Here is a 16,549-nt window from a genome sequence, read left to right as displayed (position 1 = left end):
AGGGAGGGGTTCAAGCACAGGTTGGCACACTGGGACACTGGCACAGGACTGCGCTGCCCTGACTGTGGCACTGATCATCTCCTGCACCCCCTTCATAGCCTGCCCTGACGTTGCCTCTCCTCCATGGCCTTCATGCGCTCCTGAATTGTCAAAATTTCGCAGATAAAAAAAGAATGCTTGTCGTTGTCCATCCCGGATTCACTTAATACTTTTGTTATGTCAGTGTCCATGTGGTGGGACTATGTGTGCACAGCTAGTAAGTATTTTGTGGCTGAAAATATGACCTGTAGGTTTTTAAGGTTCGCCTGCCATTAAAGTCAATGGGGTCCGCCATGAACTTTGCGGTTCACGAACTTTTGGCCGTGTTCGTGGTTCGCGAAACGTCCCGTCGGAAGTTCATCCATCACTACTCCAGAGCCTCTCCCTTCCTCTAGAACTCTATGCCCCGGTATTTCCGATCAGCCCCTAACCTGTCCACCTTTAGAAGATCCCTGAAAACTCATTTATTCAGGGAAGCCTATCCCACACTCACCTAACAACTGTACCCAAGCCACTCCCATCAAATCACCCCCTGCATCTATTACTATTTTGTACCACCACCCCCTCCCTTTAAAATGTAAGCTCTACGAGCAGGGTCCTCCTGTCCCTTCTGTATTAAAGTGTACAGCAATTGTGCTGCCCCCCCTCTAAATTATAAAGTGCTGTGTAAACTGTTGGGGCTATATAAATTGTGTATAATAATAATAATATTCTGAACAGGTCCTATAGATCAGAATTCCAGGTGATAGCTGAATAAGAAATCCCAAAAGGCTGAGGCGGAGGGGGAAAGAAAGCATGGACCGTTTTACATTGCTGTCTATGTTCCTCTTAGCCCCTGTACACACGGTTGGAAATTCTGACAGAAAAGGTCCGATCGGACCATGTTGTCGGATAATCCGACCATGTGTGGGCTACATCAGACTTTTTCCATCGGAATGTCTGACCAACAAAGTTTGAGAGCTGAATATAAAATTTTCCGACAACATGATCCTATCGGACTTTGTTCGATCGTGTGTAGAGAATTCTGATTGGACAAAGTGCCACGCATGCTCAGATCAAATTACGAGACCAAAGCTATTGGCTACTAGCCGCAACGTAGTCCCGTCGTAATGAATGAATGTCATCACGTTCTGAATGATCGGATTTTCCGACAACTTTGTCCAACCATGTGTATGCAACACCAATTTTGGATAAAATCCGTCGGAAAAAATCAGACGGATTTTGTTGTCGGAATGGCCGACCGTGTGTACAAGGGCTTAGGAAGATACTCTCTCTTTTAATTTCCAGATCATAAATATCAGTGAGGATAAATACAACATTTTGAGTTGCCACACTACAGGAACAATCTTGTTCTAGCTCCTATGGCAACTATTTAAGAGGGGATTCCACTTACACTGGCAATATAACCCCTCACTTCACTTCTACAGTGCAGAAAATTAATCTCTTTAACCACTTCAGGACCGCCGTATTGCCAATGTACGTCAACACAATGGCACAGGCAGGCATAATCACGTAAATGTACGTGATTGCCTTCTAGCGGGTGGGGGGTCCGATCGGACCCCCTCCCGCTAGATACGGCGGTCCCTTTCGGTGCCGGAGCGATCGGCGATGAGGGGATGGCCGTTGGTTTCCGCCCATCCCCTCTCGATCGCTCCTGGCCAGTGACGAACTTCCTCCCCTGTGAAAATGTAAACACAGGAGGAGGAAGTGATGTCACACTCCTCGTGGCGGTCTTTTTGAACCGGACAGCGAGGAGTGAAGACGCAAGTAAGTGCACCAACAGTCCACTGACACATAGGTACACACAGGCACACATTTCACCCCAGTCACCCCCCGATCACCCCCCCGATCGGCCCCCCGCCCCCCCCCCCCCCCAGTCACAGTGTCACTAATGCAGTGTTCATTTATTTATTGATCACTACATTTAGTGTCAGTTGTGACTGTAAAAAGTGTCAGGGCAGCTAGTGTTAGGCCCCTTTAGGTCCAGGGTAGCCCCCTACCCCCCCCCTAATAAAGGTTTAACCCCTTGATTGCCCTCCCAGTTAACCCTTTCACCCTCTTTTACCAGTGTCACTAAGCGATCGTTTTTCTGATCGCTGCAATAGTGTCACTGGTCCCGCTAGGAAGCTAGTTTTTTTTTAGGTTCAACGCCAGGTTTTTATACCGTTAGGTACCCCGATATATAACCTAATAAAGGTTTTAACCCTTTGATTGCCCCTAGAGTTAACCCTTTCACCAGCGATCGCTGCATAAGTGTCACTGGTGACGCTGGTTAGCCAGTTAGTTATTTAGTTATTTAGGTTCCCCGTCAGCTTTTTATAAAGCTTCAGGTACCCCCATATAAATACCCAATAAAGGTTTTAACCCCTGATTGCCCTTAGTTAACCCTTTCACCAGTGATCACCGTATAAGTGTTACGGGTGACGCTGGTTTGGTAGTTCGCTTTTTATAGCATCAGGGCACCCGCCATTTATTACCTAATAAAGTTTTAACCCCCTGATCACCCGGCGGGTGATATAAATTTGGTTTTAGGGTCAGAAAGGGTCTGCGTCGCCCCAGGCAGTGCTAGGTTAGTGCCAGCACCGCTAACACCCACGCGCAAAGCATACACCTCCCTTAGTGGTATAGTATCCGAACAGATCAATATCTGATCTGATCAGATCTATACTAGCGTGCCCAGCAATTTAGGGTTCTAAAAAAACGCATTGTTAGCAGGATCAGCCCAGATACCTGCTAGCACCTGCGTTTTGCCCCTCTGCCCAGCCCAGCCCAGCCCAGCCCACCCAAGTGCAGTATCGATCGATCACTGTCACTTACAAAACACAACACACATAACTGCAGCGTTCGCAGAGTCAGGCCTGATCCCTGCGATCGCTAACAGTTTTTTTTGGTAGCGTTTTATACAGTCGCTGACAGGCTAGGTGCTTTTTTACCTGTGAGTCTCACTACTGTACCCCTAAATTTAGAGCCCAAAATGGCAAAGCGAAGGTACACTAGTGAAGAGGCCTACACGTTTCTGAGCATGACAGATAGTGAAGAGGAAGACACTGATCTGTCAGAATCAGGCTCAGAATACGAACCTGTAGAGGACAGCGCCTCCATGTCAGATAGCTCTGACGACGAAGAAGAGGTCCCTGCTATTGTCAGGCGTACCCGACCCCGATTTTCTGATGTTGTTGAGGTGCAGGAACCGGAAGTCCCTCGTATGGAGTATAGAGCCAGTACTAGCGCCGCTCATCCTTTTGGTGAACTGGCAAGCACCAGCGGCCTAGTACACCCTGGGCGTACATCCAGCACTGCAGTATCACGTGGTGACGTGGCGAGTCCCATAAGTGCAGTTCAAGCTGGCGAGGTGGCAAGCACAAGTAGTGTCCCGCTGCCACCAAGAAGAAGAAGACAAAGACAGGCCCGTCGTACCCATAGTGCCCTTCCTGCAGAATTCGCCTATCCCAATTGGGTGCCCACCACTTCTGCAGAACCCGTACTTCCCCCATTCACTGCCCAACCCGGTATTCAGGTGGATACAGATGATTTTACGCCACTCGATTTTTATTCTCTGTATCTCACGGAAGATCTCTATAGATCTATTGTGGACCAAACCAATTTATATGCTGGTCAACGCATCGCCGCTAATCCCCAGTTGCCGTCTCTTGCCAGAGATTGGAAACCAGTTACGGTTTCCGAATTTAAGACGTTTTTAGGCCTTTCCCTCAACATGGGCACACACAAATTTATGCGGATGCGGGCTTATTGGTCCACGCATCCGGCTGACCACATGCCCCTGTTCTCTAACTCCATGCCCAGGGCACGATACGAGCAGATCTTGCGGTTCTTGCACTTCAGTGACAATGAACTTTGTCGTCCACGTGGAGACCCTGAATACGATCGGCTCTACAAAATTCGGCCCCTCATAAACCACTTCAACCAACGTTTTGCAGACTTGTTTATTCCCCAAAAAGTTGTCTGCGTTGATGAGTCCCTGGTTAAGTTTACTGGTCGCTTGTCATTCAAACAGTACATTCCCAACAAGCGTACCAGGTATGGGGTCAAGCTCTATAAGTGCTGTGACAGGGCCACAGGCTATGCATGGAGCTTTATGGTTTATGAGGGTAAAGATAGTTACGTAGAGCCGGAGAACTGCCCTGATTACATAGGAAGCGCTGGCAAGATAGTGTGGAAATTGGTGTCACCCTTATTCGGAAAGGGGTACCACTTGTACGTGGACAACTATTACACCAGCGTGCCACTGTTTAGTCATTTATTTGATAATCAGATTGGAGCATGTGGCACCGTGCGACCTAATCGCCGGGGCTTTCCCCAGCGGCTTGTAGATTCCCGTCTTAGGCTGGGGGAGAGAGCCTGCTATCGGTGTAATAATTTGCTCGCTATGAAGTGGAGGCATAATAAGAATGTTTTCGTTCTTACCTCCCTTCATGCAGACACGACGGTCCAAATTTCTACGGCGACTGGTATTGTGGAGAAACCCCTCTGTGTCCACGAATATAACAAAAATATGGGAGGGGTGGACCTCAATGACCAGATGTTAGCGCCGTATCTAACTTCCCGTAAGACCAGACGCTGGTACAAAAAAGTGTCTGCTTACTTATTTCAATTGGCTTTGCTGAATGCTTTTGTGCTATACAAAGCTTCAGGCGGAACATTAACCTTTCTTTTCTTCCAAAGAGAGGTTGTCACAGAGCTTCTGTTTCCAGACGGTTCTGTACCTCACCATTCCCAACCAAATGCAGTAAGCCGGCTGTATGAGAGGCATTATTCTTATGTCCTCCCGAGTACCCCTACCCAACGAGCCCCCCAAAAAAGATGTCGTGTCTGTAGCAAGCGCGGATATAGGCGTGACACCCGTTCTTATTGTCCACGCTGTCCTGGCCAGCCTGGTCTTTGTCAGGGTGAGTGTTTTGAACGCTACCATGAACGAGTGAAGTATTAGCGTAGGGTACAGCATTTCACAGGCTAGGCACACTAACACAGGGTCTCCCAAGATGCCATCGCATTTTGAGAGACCCGAACCGTTACAGTTACAGTTCAAAAAAAAGTGTATAAAAAAAAAAAAAAAAAAAAAAAAAGTAAAATAAAAAAACCAAAAAAAATATAAAATATAAAAACCAAAAATAGTTGTCGTTTTATTGTTCTCTCTCTCTCTCTCTCTCTCTCTCTCTCTTCTCTCAAATTTTTTATACTTTACTGTTTACTGTGTTATTGTTAACCATTTTTCATGTTTTCAGGTACGCCATTCAGCTGCAGCGTGGATTTATTTATCTTGACAGCAACAGCGTTTGCTCCCACGATACATAAAGCCGCGACTCCAGTGCTGTAGGAGGTGATTTCACCACCACAGTTAAAAAAGAGCATATATGCCGAAGCATGGGGGCATAAGGGGTGGAGGAGCGATTTTGCTCCTAATGCCGCGTACATACGGTCAAAATTCCGACGGAGGGCTTGCCCGTGGAAAAGTTTGAACGTATGTACGCAGCATAACTTTTTTGCGGGAGGATGCCCCCATGCTTCGGCATATATATATTTTAGGCACAGGTTGTGTTAAAAAATGTTTTATTTTTTACTGTTTTTTTTGGCAATTGATTTGCAGGTATGGTATGGTAAGGTTTTACTGGGATGTTACTTTGTTTTAACGTTAACCATAATTTGCTTAGCAGGTACGCCATTCAGCTGCAGCGCGGATTTATTTATCTTGACAGCAACAGCGTTTGCTCCCACGATACATAAAGCCGTGACTCCAGTGCTGTAGGCGGTGATTTCACCACCACAGTTAAAAAAGAGCATATATGCCGAAGCATGGGGGCATAAGGGGTGGAGGAGTGATTTTGCTCCTAATGCCGCGTACATACGGTCAAAATTCCGACAGGGGGCTTGCCCATGGAAAAGTTTGAACGTATGTACGCGGCATAACTTTTTTGCGGGAGGATGCCCCCATGCTTCGGCATATATATATTTTAGGCACAGGTTGTGTTAAAAAATGTTTTATTTTTTACTGTTTTTTTTGGCAATTGCTTTGCAGGTATGGTATGGTAAGGTTTTACTGGGATGTTACTTTGTTTTAACGTTAACCATAATTTGCTTAGCAGGTACGCCATTCAGCTGCAGCGCGGATTTATTTATCTTGACAGCAACAGCGTTTGCTCCCACGATACATAAAGCCGTGACTCCAGTGCTGTAGGCGGTGATTTCACCACCACAGTTAAAAAAGAGCATATATGCCGAAGCATGGGGGCATAAGGGGTGGAGGAGTGATTTTGCTCCTAATGCCGCGTACATACGGTCAAAATTCCGACGGAGGGCTTGCCCGTGGAAAAGTTTGAACGTATATACGCAGCATAACTTTTTTGCGGGAGGATGCCCCCATGCTTCGGCATATATATATTTTAGGCACAGGTTGTGTTAAAAAATGTTTTATTTTTTACTGTTTTTTTTGGCAATTGCTTTGCAGGTATGGTATGGTAAGGTTTTACTGGGATGTTACTTTGTTTTAACGTTAACCATAATTTGCTTAGCAGGTACGCCATTCAGCTGCAGCGCGGATTTATTTATCTTGACAGCAACAGCGTTTGCTCCCACGATACATAAAGCCGTGACTCCAGTGCTGTAGGCGGTGATTTCACCACCACAGTTAAAAAAGAGCATATATGCCGAAGCATGGGGGCATAAGGGGTGGAGGAGTGATTTTGCTCCTAATGCCGCGTACATACGGTCAAAATTCCGACAGGGGGCTTGCCCATGGAAAAGTTTGAACGTATGTACGCGGCATAACTTTTTTGCGGGAGGATGCCCCCATGCTTCGGCATATATATATTTTAGGCACAGGTTGTGTTAAAAAATGTTTTATTTTTTACTGTTTTTTTTGGCAATTGCTTTGCAGGTATGGTATGGTAAGGTTTTACTGGGATGTTACTTTGTTTTAACGTTAACCATAATTTGCTTAGCAGGTACGCCATTCAGCTGCAGCGCGGATTTATTTATCTTGACAGCAACAGCGTTTGCTCCCACGATACATAAAGCCGTGACTCCAGTGCTGTAGGCGGTGATTTCACCACCACAGTTAAAAAAGAGCATATATGCCGAAGCATGGGGGCATAAGGGGTGGAGGAGTGATTTTGCTCCTAATGCCGCGTACATACGGTCAAAATTCCGACAGGGGGCTTGCCCATGGAAAAGTTTGAACGTATGTACGCGGCATAACTTTTTTGCGGGAGGATGCCCCCATGCTTCGGCATATATAAATGGTGCATGTATGTCCATCATTAGAAGTGGGTGGATGAAGGGAGGTATCTAATGGTGGGCATACCCACCGATCAATCTCTTTTTTTTCGTTCAGACAACATGACTCTCAGTAAATAGCTTGGGGTGTCTACTTTCCAAAATGGGGTAATTTGGGGGGATTTTGTGCTATTTTGGCATTTTATGGCCTTTGCACCCTTAGAAATCCTGAAGGTGGTGATTGGTTTTCGGGGTGCCGTACGCGACTAGACTCCCAAAAAGTCCCACACATGTGGTATCCCCATACTCGGGAGAAGTAGCCGAATATATTTTGGGGTGCAATTCCACATATAACCATAGCATGTGTGAGCAATATATCATTTAGTGACAACTTTGTGCAAAAAAAAAAAAGTTTGTAATATTCCCGCAACTTGTGGCAAAATATAAAATATTCCATGGACTCAACATGCCTCTCAGTAAATAGCTTGGGGTGTCTACTTTCCAAAATGGGGTCATTTTGGGGGGTTTTGTGCTATTTTGGCTTTTTATGGCCTTCGAAACTGTGATAGGTAGTGAGGGGTAAAATCAAAAATTTGCACCCTTAGAAATCCTGAAGGTGGTGATTGGTTTTCGGGATGCCGTGCGCGACTATACTCCCAAAAAGTCCCACACATGTGGTATCCCCGTACTCGGGAGAAGTAGCGGAATATATTTTGGGGTGCAATTCCACATATAACCATGGCATGTGTGAGCAATATATCATTTAGTGACAACTTTTTGTACATTTTTTTTTTTTTTTTTTTTTTAGTCATTATTCAATCCCTTAGGACAAAAAAAATAAATATTCAATGGGCTCAACATACCCATCAGCAGTTTCCTTGGGGTGTCTACTTTCCAAAATGGGGTCATTTGGGGGGGTTTTGTGCCATCTTGGCATTTTATGGCCGTCAAAACTGTGATAGGTAGTGATAGGTAGTGAGGAGTAAAATAAAAAAATTATGCCCTTAGAAATCCTGAAGGCGGTGCTTGGATTTCGGGGTCCCGTACGCGGCTAGGCTCCCAAAAAGTCCCACACATGTGGTATCCCTGTACTCAGGAGAAGCAGCAGAATGTATTTTGGGGTGTCATTTCACATATGTCCATAGCATGTGTGAGCAATATATCATTTAGTGACAACTTTGTGCAAAAAAAAAAAAGTTTATAATATTCCCGCAACTTGTGGCAAAATATAAAATATTCCATGGACTCAACATGCCTCTCAGTAAATAGCTTGGGGTGTCTACTTTCCAAAATGGGGTCATTTTGGGGGGTTTTGTGCTATTTTGGCTTTTTATGGCCTTCGAAACTGTGATAGGTAGTGAGGGGTAAAATCAAAAATTTGCACCCTTAGAAATCCTGAAGGTGGTGATTGGTTTTCGGGATGCCGTGCGCGACTATACTCCCAAAAAGTCCCACACATGTGGTATCCCCGTACTCGGGAGAAGTAGCGGAATATATTTTGGGGTGCAATTCCACATATAACCATGGCATGTGTGAGCAATATATCATTTAGTGACAACTTTTTGTACTTTTTTTTTTTTTTTTTGTCATTATTCAATCCCTTAGGACAAAAAAAATAAATATTCAATGGGCTCAACATACCCATCAGCAGTTTCCTTGGGGTGTCTACTTTCCAAAATGGGGTCATTTGGGGGGGGTTTGTACTGCCCTGCCATTTTAGCACCTCAAGAAATGAGATAGGCAGTCATAAATTAAAAGCTGTGTAAATTCCAGAAAATGTACTCTAGTTTGTAGACGCTATAACTTTTGCGCAAACCAAAAAATATACGCTTATTGACATTTTTTTTACTAAAGACATGTGGCTGAATAAATTTTGCCCTCAATGTATGACTAAAATTTAGTTTATTCGATTTTTCTTATAACAAAAAGAAGAAAATATCATTTTTTTTCAAAATTTTCGCTCTTTTTCCATTTATATCGCAAAAAATAAAAATCGCAGAGGCAATCAAATACCATCAAAAGAAAGCTCTATTTGTGGGAAGAAAAGGACGCAAATTTCGTTTGGGTGCAATATTGCATGACCGCGCAATTACCAGTTAAAGCAGCGCAGTGCGAAATTGCAAAAACACCTCTGGTCCTTAAGGTATTTATTGGTCCGAGGCTGAAGTGGTTAATGGGACAGTAGTTTTATTCCTCACGTATCCAAAATGAAAAAAAAGTTTTGCTTTTAGTTGTACTTTAAGGATCGGGGCTTTAGTATAGACAGTTTGGGGGCAGTGGCTTTTGTTTAAGAGACTTTAAGATGGGGAGTCAAATGCGGTGGGATTTAGTTTAGTTGGCTTAACTTTCCAGGCTTTTTACAGTAGTTGGGGCTTCTAGAGTCAGACTTTAGATTAGCAGGCCTCAAAATAGGTGAGGTTTGTCAGGTACATTAGTGTCAAGAGCTTCAGGAGCTTAAAGTGGTTGTAAAGCCACTATGTGATGTTAATACACGTAACTCCTCATCTCTCTCCTCTCCCAGGCTGACAGCTACAGCAGGAGGGGCTGAGAACTCCCGCTGATGTCAGCAGGGAGGAGAAGAGGAGAGGAGGAGAGGGCTGAGCATTCACGTGAGCGCCAAGCAGCGCTCTGAAATAAGGTAGAAATCGTCATATTTTTTATGAAGCAAAGACACTAGGGCACATGTTGTTATCTAACAGAGGCTATTGTATTAACATCACATCGTTTTATAGCAATGGGGAGGGGAGCAGAGCGACACTGGTAAGAGCTGACAAGCAGGGATGGAGGAGGGAGAGGAGGACAGAGGAGAGACAGGAAAGCTGCAGATGACGGAGGCACATAAACTGACCACGGTGTCAGGGCTCAGCAGCAATGATAAATCATGGTCAGTTTATATGGGGGAGGGCAGAACTAGGCAGGATCAGCCAGGTATTTCAGGTAAGACAGGGGGCCAAATTACACAGCACAAGCACTGTGCTGTATAACTTACTTTAAGGCAGTGATGGCGAACCCATGGCACGTATGCCACAACTGGCACCCCAAGCTCTCTCTGTCAGCATGCCGCTAAGGTAAGGGGGAATCCCCTAGCCAGGCAGTCACTTGTGCGACATTTAGGGGGGTGTAAAGTTATTTTTACGCCATCCTGAGGATCTGTTCTGCAGCTTATTGCCTCCCCTTGACCCCTACACCTCTGGTGAGGCATTAGGGCGTTCCTCTCTGTGGCACCCTATTCCAATTTCCCCTTCCCCAGATCTACTTTGGTACAGCCTGTCCCTCTGGCAAATGCACTACAACCTGTAAAACAGCAGAGGGGGAGGGGTGGTGCTAGGAGCAGATCATGGCCATGGGAGAAGAGCAGTGACTGCTAGCTGACTGCCTGGTGGCTGGGTTACCAAGGAGCAGCTGGATGGCAGGGACTCCTGCAATACTGCCTGCCCAGTGCTAGGGAGAGCCCTGATGTGATAGACGATGAGGCAATGGTGAGATAAGGAGGAGTATGGATCCTCCGATCTTTATTGCACTGTGTGTGGAGGGATGGGGGGGGGGGGTGTGCGTAGTGCAGGAAGTATGTGTCAGGTAGGTCAGTGTATGTGTCAGGCAGGTCAGTGTATGTTGCACAGTGCATTCTGAGCAAAACACATTCCTGAACCCTGTATTCTGAGCAAAACACATTCCTAAAACCTGTATTCTGAGCAAAACACATTCCTGAACCCTGTATTCTGAGCAAAACGCATTCCTGAACCCTGCATTCTGAGCACAGCGCATCCCTGGTCCCTGTATTCTGAGCGAATCTGGCAGAATCATACGTTTTTGAGCCCTCAGGGCTCATTCAGAGGGAGGATATGTCCCATCCTCTGTAGAGAGCCGCTGGTAGATTTAATTTTGTGTTGGCACTTTGAAATGAATAAGTTGGATTTGTGTTGGTGTTTGGGCACTCAGGCTAAAAAAGATTCGCCATCACTGCTTTAAGGGAACAGGATCCATTTTTTCCTTTTTTTTTTCCTTTTAGGGTAATAAACACTTTAAGTGTAAGCGTTTGTGGAAAAGGAAGCATCTAAATACAATATTTGCAGATATCTTCAGGCCGGTCACGTGACTCTCAGCCACTCTTCTACTCTGATCCGATCCAGGGCTACATTTGGAGGAGCTGAGATCTCCCGCTGACGTCAACTGGGAGGTCACTTGACCGTTGTGCTGGCCGCGCATCTCCTCCCTCTGTAGCCCTTAGATGGGGTGGAGAGCGGCCGGGAGTCACGTGACTGCTCTGAAGATATCTGCAAAAAAGGTATTTAGAAGCTTTGTTTTCCACACGCACTTACACTGTGTGTTATAGCTGAATACAAGAGAGGGGCTATCAGTACAATGTTTAAATTAATACACACGCAGAGCTGACGGCAGGGAAGAGAGGGGGTAGAGGAGGACAGAGAAGGACAGCAGAGCTGCAGATGACAGAGGAACGTAAACTGACCACGGTGTCAGGGCTCAGCAGCCATGATAAACCATGGTCAGTTTATAGGTGGGAGGGAATATTTTTTATGAAGCAAAGACACTAGGGCACATGTTGTTATCTAACAGAGGCTATTGTATTAACATCGCATTGTTTTATAGCAATGGGGAGGAGTGCAGAGCGGCACTGGTAAGAGCTGACAGGCAGGGATGGAGGATGGAGAGGAGGAGAGGCAGGAAAGCTGCAGATGATGGAGGCACAAAAACTGACCACTGTGTCAGGGCTCAGCAGCAATGATAAACCGTGGTCAGTTTACAGGGGGCAGGGCAGAACCAGGCAGGATCAGCCAGGTATTTCAGGTGGTACAGAGGTCCAAATTACACAGCACAAGCACTGTGCTGTATAACATGCTTTAAAGGAACAGAATTCATTTTTATTTTTTAGGGTAACCAGTACTTTAAGACTTCATGCACACTAGCATTTTTTTTAACTAAAAAAATGTTGGAAAAATCACTGGATAAATAGATTGTAGTAGCGTTTTAGCATAGTTTAAGAGGGTTTAGGAGCATTTAAAACAGTAGTAAACTGCTAAAAAAAAACTAAAAAAAAAAACCCTTCAAGACAATAGCATAATGTGCTAGTATACATAGCATACTAGCATATGATGAAATACCTTAGAACGAAGCTCCCACAGTGTGCGTCCGGTCACCACTGAGGCAGTTGACATGCTACCTCTGCATTTCTTCCAAGTTCACTGGCTCCGGCACTGTGAGTGGCCAGAGCTGCAATGACGTCACTCCCACACATGCTCGTGGGAGCCCTTCATTGTTCTGGCAGTATATGCTGGACCAGCAGAGCTGACGTCAGTGGCTGCATTCATGTTTAGGAGATTATCTTTTTACCTTATTATAGTGGTAAGATTCCTTTTCTTTTAAGATTTACAGGCCTGCCATTGAAATTAATAACTTATGTCCATACTTTAATGACTTTATCATTAACATGAAGTAGGAATGATAAGTACCCCCCGGTGCTATTGGGACTTTGACCGCAGCTGCACTCAGATTGATCTTAATGAAAACGTTTTGCAAGTCAGTCAGTCCTGGGATCCTGGCAGCAGAGCTAGATATATATAAAATATATATTTTTTTAATACTACTATACATTACTACTACAGTCATCCTATGTTTTTTTTTTTTTTGATCATATATATTTTATTGGTGAGGTATACACCTTTTTATGTTTGTAATAAAATGTGATATTTTACATATATCTGTGTTTCCATGAGTTACCTTTGAAGTCCCAATAGTGCGGGGGGGGGGGGGGGGGGTGAGTGTGGGGGATCTACTTATCATTCCTACTTCTACCTACCATTGATTTTGGCAACTACCTGTGGCTTACTTGGGTCTATTGCTTTGATTTCATAAGCATTAGACAGTATGACAGAGTCCAGGGACAGGCATTTGAGTTTGCAGACTTGAAAAGGTAATAGAAGTTATCAAATGGATGAATATATATTGTCAAAGAATTGTTGTAATATGTTGTTTTTTAAACTATTTTAATAAAAATTTGAATGTTGTGATATCTTAACCTTCAGCAAGTTTTTTTAAAGTAGAAAAAAAGGTTTAAAGAGTATTCTTTTTACTATATTTGCAGCCATTCAACGCAAAGTAACAGTGTCTTTGCAGAGGTCCCCATCTGTCACTGCTCCCTTGTCACTCCTGTCTTTGTCCTAGCAGAAGTATGGAAGAGCATGTGATCCTCTTCCTTTGATGGTGCTCTGGTCCAACTGGCCCTACTTGCCTTAGTGTCAGACATCCAACAATCCCCTAACAGTAGGGATTTTAGCACCAGCTGCAATGGAGGCAGAACTGCAGTACTGGCAAGGTGCATATCAAGGTTTAGGGTGATGCCTTTACAAAAACATTGTCACATTTCCCTGAATAGGCAATGTAACAATCACTCTTTAAGCTTAAGGGAACTGGAACCTCATTCTGACCTACTCTACATAGTAAGCCATGTTTCTCCAATAAATGTGAAAGTTAAAGAGATGTGTGGGATTTCTTCATAAATTACTGGAGGGAAGTGAAATAGAGATTTCTTTTTTAGTTCAATTAATTCTCTTTCTCCGCAAAGTGTCTCTACTCATTGATAGCTAACTCATTGCACAGTAACCTCAATAAAACCTTTTAAGGTGGCATTCTACCAATCTAGGATGTTCCTAGAAGGCTATAAAAGTAGATTGGCAAGTTAGTGAGGATGCCTTCAATAAGGGATGATGGCATTATGTTCTGTCTCTCTCCTCCTTTCTACCATACTGCAAGAACTGTTGTAGCTTTTTTTAGGTAATTTATCCAACATGGCTGCCATTTATCCAACATGGCTGATTATTAATTTAATGTTCTCCAGTAAAGTCAACTATTTTTTTTAGGGAGTTTGGTGTGGACCTTGTTTATTGTGCAACAGCTAGAGACTACTCTTGGACATAGACTTGTGTCTATGGAAATCAGAGGGTCCAATGCTGGCATTGAGAGATAGTGGGCTGGAGAGGCTAAGGGGAAGGCTAAGGGAGGTTATTATACTTTTATTCCCTGACCAGTATTTATTTTTTCATCATGACAGTATTGTTTAAATGATGTACAAATTAGAGTTAAGAGTCCGATTTCTCCACCCACATTGTATCCTCAATTTTAAATGCTTGTTGGTAAAGTGAATGAAGACATACACTATATTACCAAAAGTATTGTGACATCTGCCTTTACACACACATTCATTTTAATGGCATCCCAGTCTTAATCTGTAGAGTTCAATATTGTGTTGGCCCACCCTTTGCAGATATTACAGCTTCAACCCTTCTGAGAAGGCTGTCCACAAGGTTTAGGAGTGTGTCTATGAGAAAGTTTGACCATTCTTCCAAAAGCGCATTTGTGAGATCAGGCACTAATGTTGGATGAGAAGGCCTGTCTCGCAGTCTCTGCTCTAATTCAACCCAAAGGTGTTCTATCGTGGTTGGGGTCAGGATTCTGTGCAGGCCAGTTAAGTTCCTCCACCCCAAACTCGCTCATCCCCACTATATTGCCAAAAGTATTGGGCCACCCCTCCAAATCATTTGGTGGAGAGTGATTTATGGTGTGTGGTTGTTTTTCAGGATTTGGGCTTTGCCCCTTAGTTCCAGTGAAGGGGACCCTTAAGGCATCAGCATACCAATACATTATGGACAATTTCATGCTCTCAGCTTTGTGAGAACAGTTTGTGGATGTCCCCTTCCTGTTCCAACATGACTTAGCACTAGTGCACAAAGCAAGGTCCATAAAGACATGGATAAGTGAGTTTGGGGTGGAGGAACTTCACTGGCCTGCACAGGGGACAACATGGAGATCTGCTGTTCCTAGTGATCAGGAACAGAAATGTCTGCATCATTCCTGTCAGCACTTCCCCCACACATTTAGAAACACAGTTAACCATTTGATCGCACCAGTAGTTAACCCCTTCCCTGCCAGTGTCATTTATACAGTAATTAGTGTTTTTTTATAGCACTGATCACTGTATTGGTGTCACTGGTCCCCAAAAAGTGTCACTTTGGGTCAGATTTGTCCGCCGCAATGTCGCAGTCTCACTAAAAATCACATTACCAGTAAAAACAATTAAACAAATGAAAAATCCATAAATCTATCCCCTATTTTGTAGATGCTATAACTTTTTCGCAAACCAATCATTGCAATTATTTATGTATTTTTTTTTTTTTAAGGGGGGTAAATCCTTCCCGGGCTGAAGTGGCTAAAGTTAATGTGTGTAAAGGCAGGCGCCCCAATACTTTTGACAATATTGTGTATATCATAGAGAGTTTTTATTTTTGATAAATACTGTAAGTTTGAAATGTAGGAGTTTTAGAGAGCCTGGTGGTAGTGTTGTCAAGCGGCAAAGACTATTAACCTTTTACGGCAGATGGGAGCCTGATGTGAACAAGGTACAATTTTTAAATGACAATCTGATAGTGACATTATAACTGAAAAGAGCTGGATAGTGCATTGGGGATAACATTGATATGGGTAGGCAGAATAGTTTGTGATCCTATACTCAGGGAGCGGATTGCAAGGGATGTAAACTAAATTACAATCCTATCAGTAACCCAATGTACATTTCTTTCAATTGATTTTATTAGAAATTACATGAGATAGGGGGCATGGCCTGGTAAAGCATGGAGTAGGACGTGCAGGATCCGAGCTCCATCCATTACTCCTGCTTTACGTTAATCCTGCTACACAGAAGCTTTTTGGAACAGCCTGGCATACCCCCCAGGGGACCTGGCGCCCGCGCAGACCTTGTGGGAGTCTGGGCGGTACGTCGATCCTCCGCACTCCTTCACGTGGAGGATGATGGCCGCACAATTTTCTTTGAAACCCCGGAGGACACCATCGCCTGGTTAGAGCACCGGGATAATAGGAAAGAGAATGATTAACCCACCATATACAGCACACAGCTGTGTACTGCAACAAGGGACCACACGCCTCTTTCCTTACAACATGAGGGACATTGTCCCATGTATCTCAGGTACTCTACATCCTTTATGGAACCTGCATCTACATATCTCCCTTGAAATGGCAACTCCCTATCTTTCTTGTGCGCATCCATTGCAATGATGACACCATATGGCGCCCAATTCACCCAATCACCGCCGTCAATCTACCTTACCCATGTACATGTGCTAATTCCTTGAATATTGTGGCCGAGATGCACAAACTGCCCAGGCTACAGCCACATACAACATTAACATTCCTTTTTTTCCTTTTTACATACGGAGAACTACTACTCTGAGACACAAGTCCTACCATATGC

The sequence above is a fragment of the Lithobates pipiens genome, unplaced genomic scaffold (genome assembly GCF_037356315.1).
Source record: "Lithobates pipiens isolate NorthernLeopardFrog02 unplaced genomic scaffold, aLitPip1_a1.2 Scaffold_8, whole genome shotgun sequence".
Classification (NCBI taxonomy): domain Eukaryota; kingdom Metazoa; phylum Chordata; class Amphibia; order Anura; family Ranidae; genus Lithobates; species Lithobates pipiens.
Note: the sequence above shows the minus strand (reverse complement) of the source record.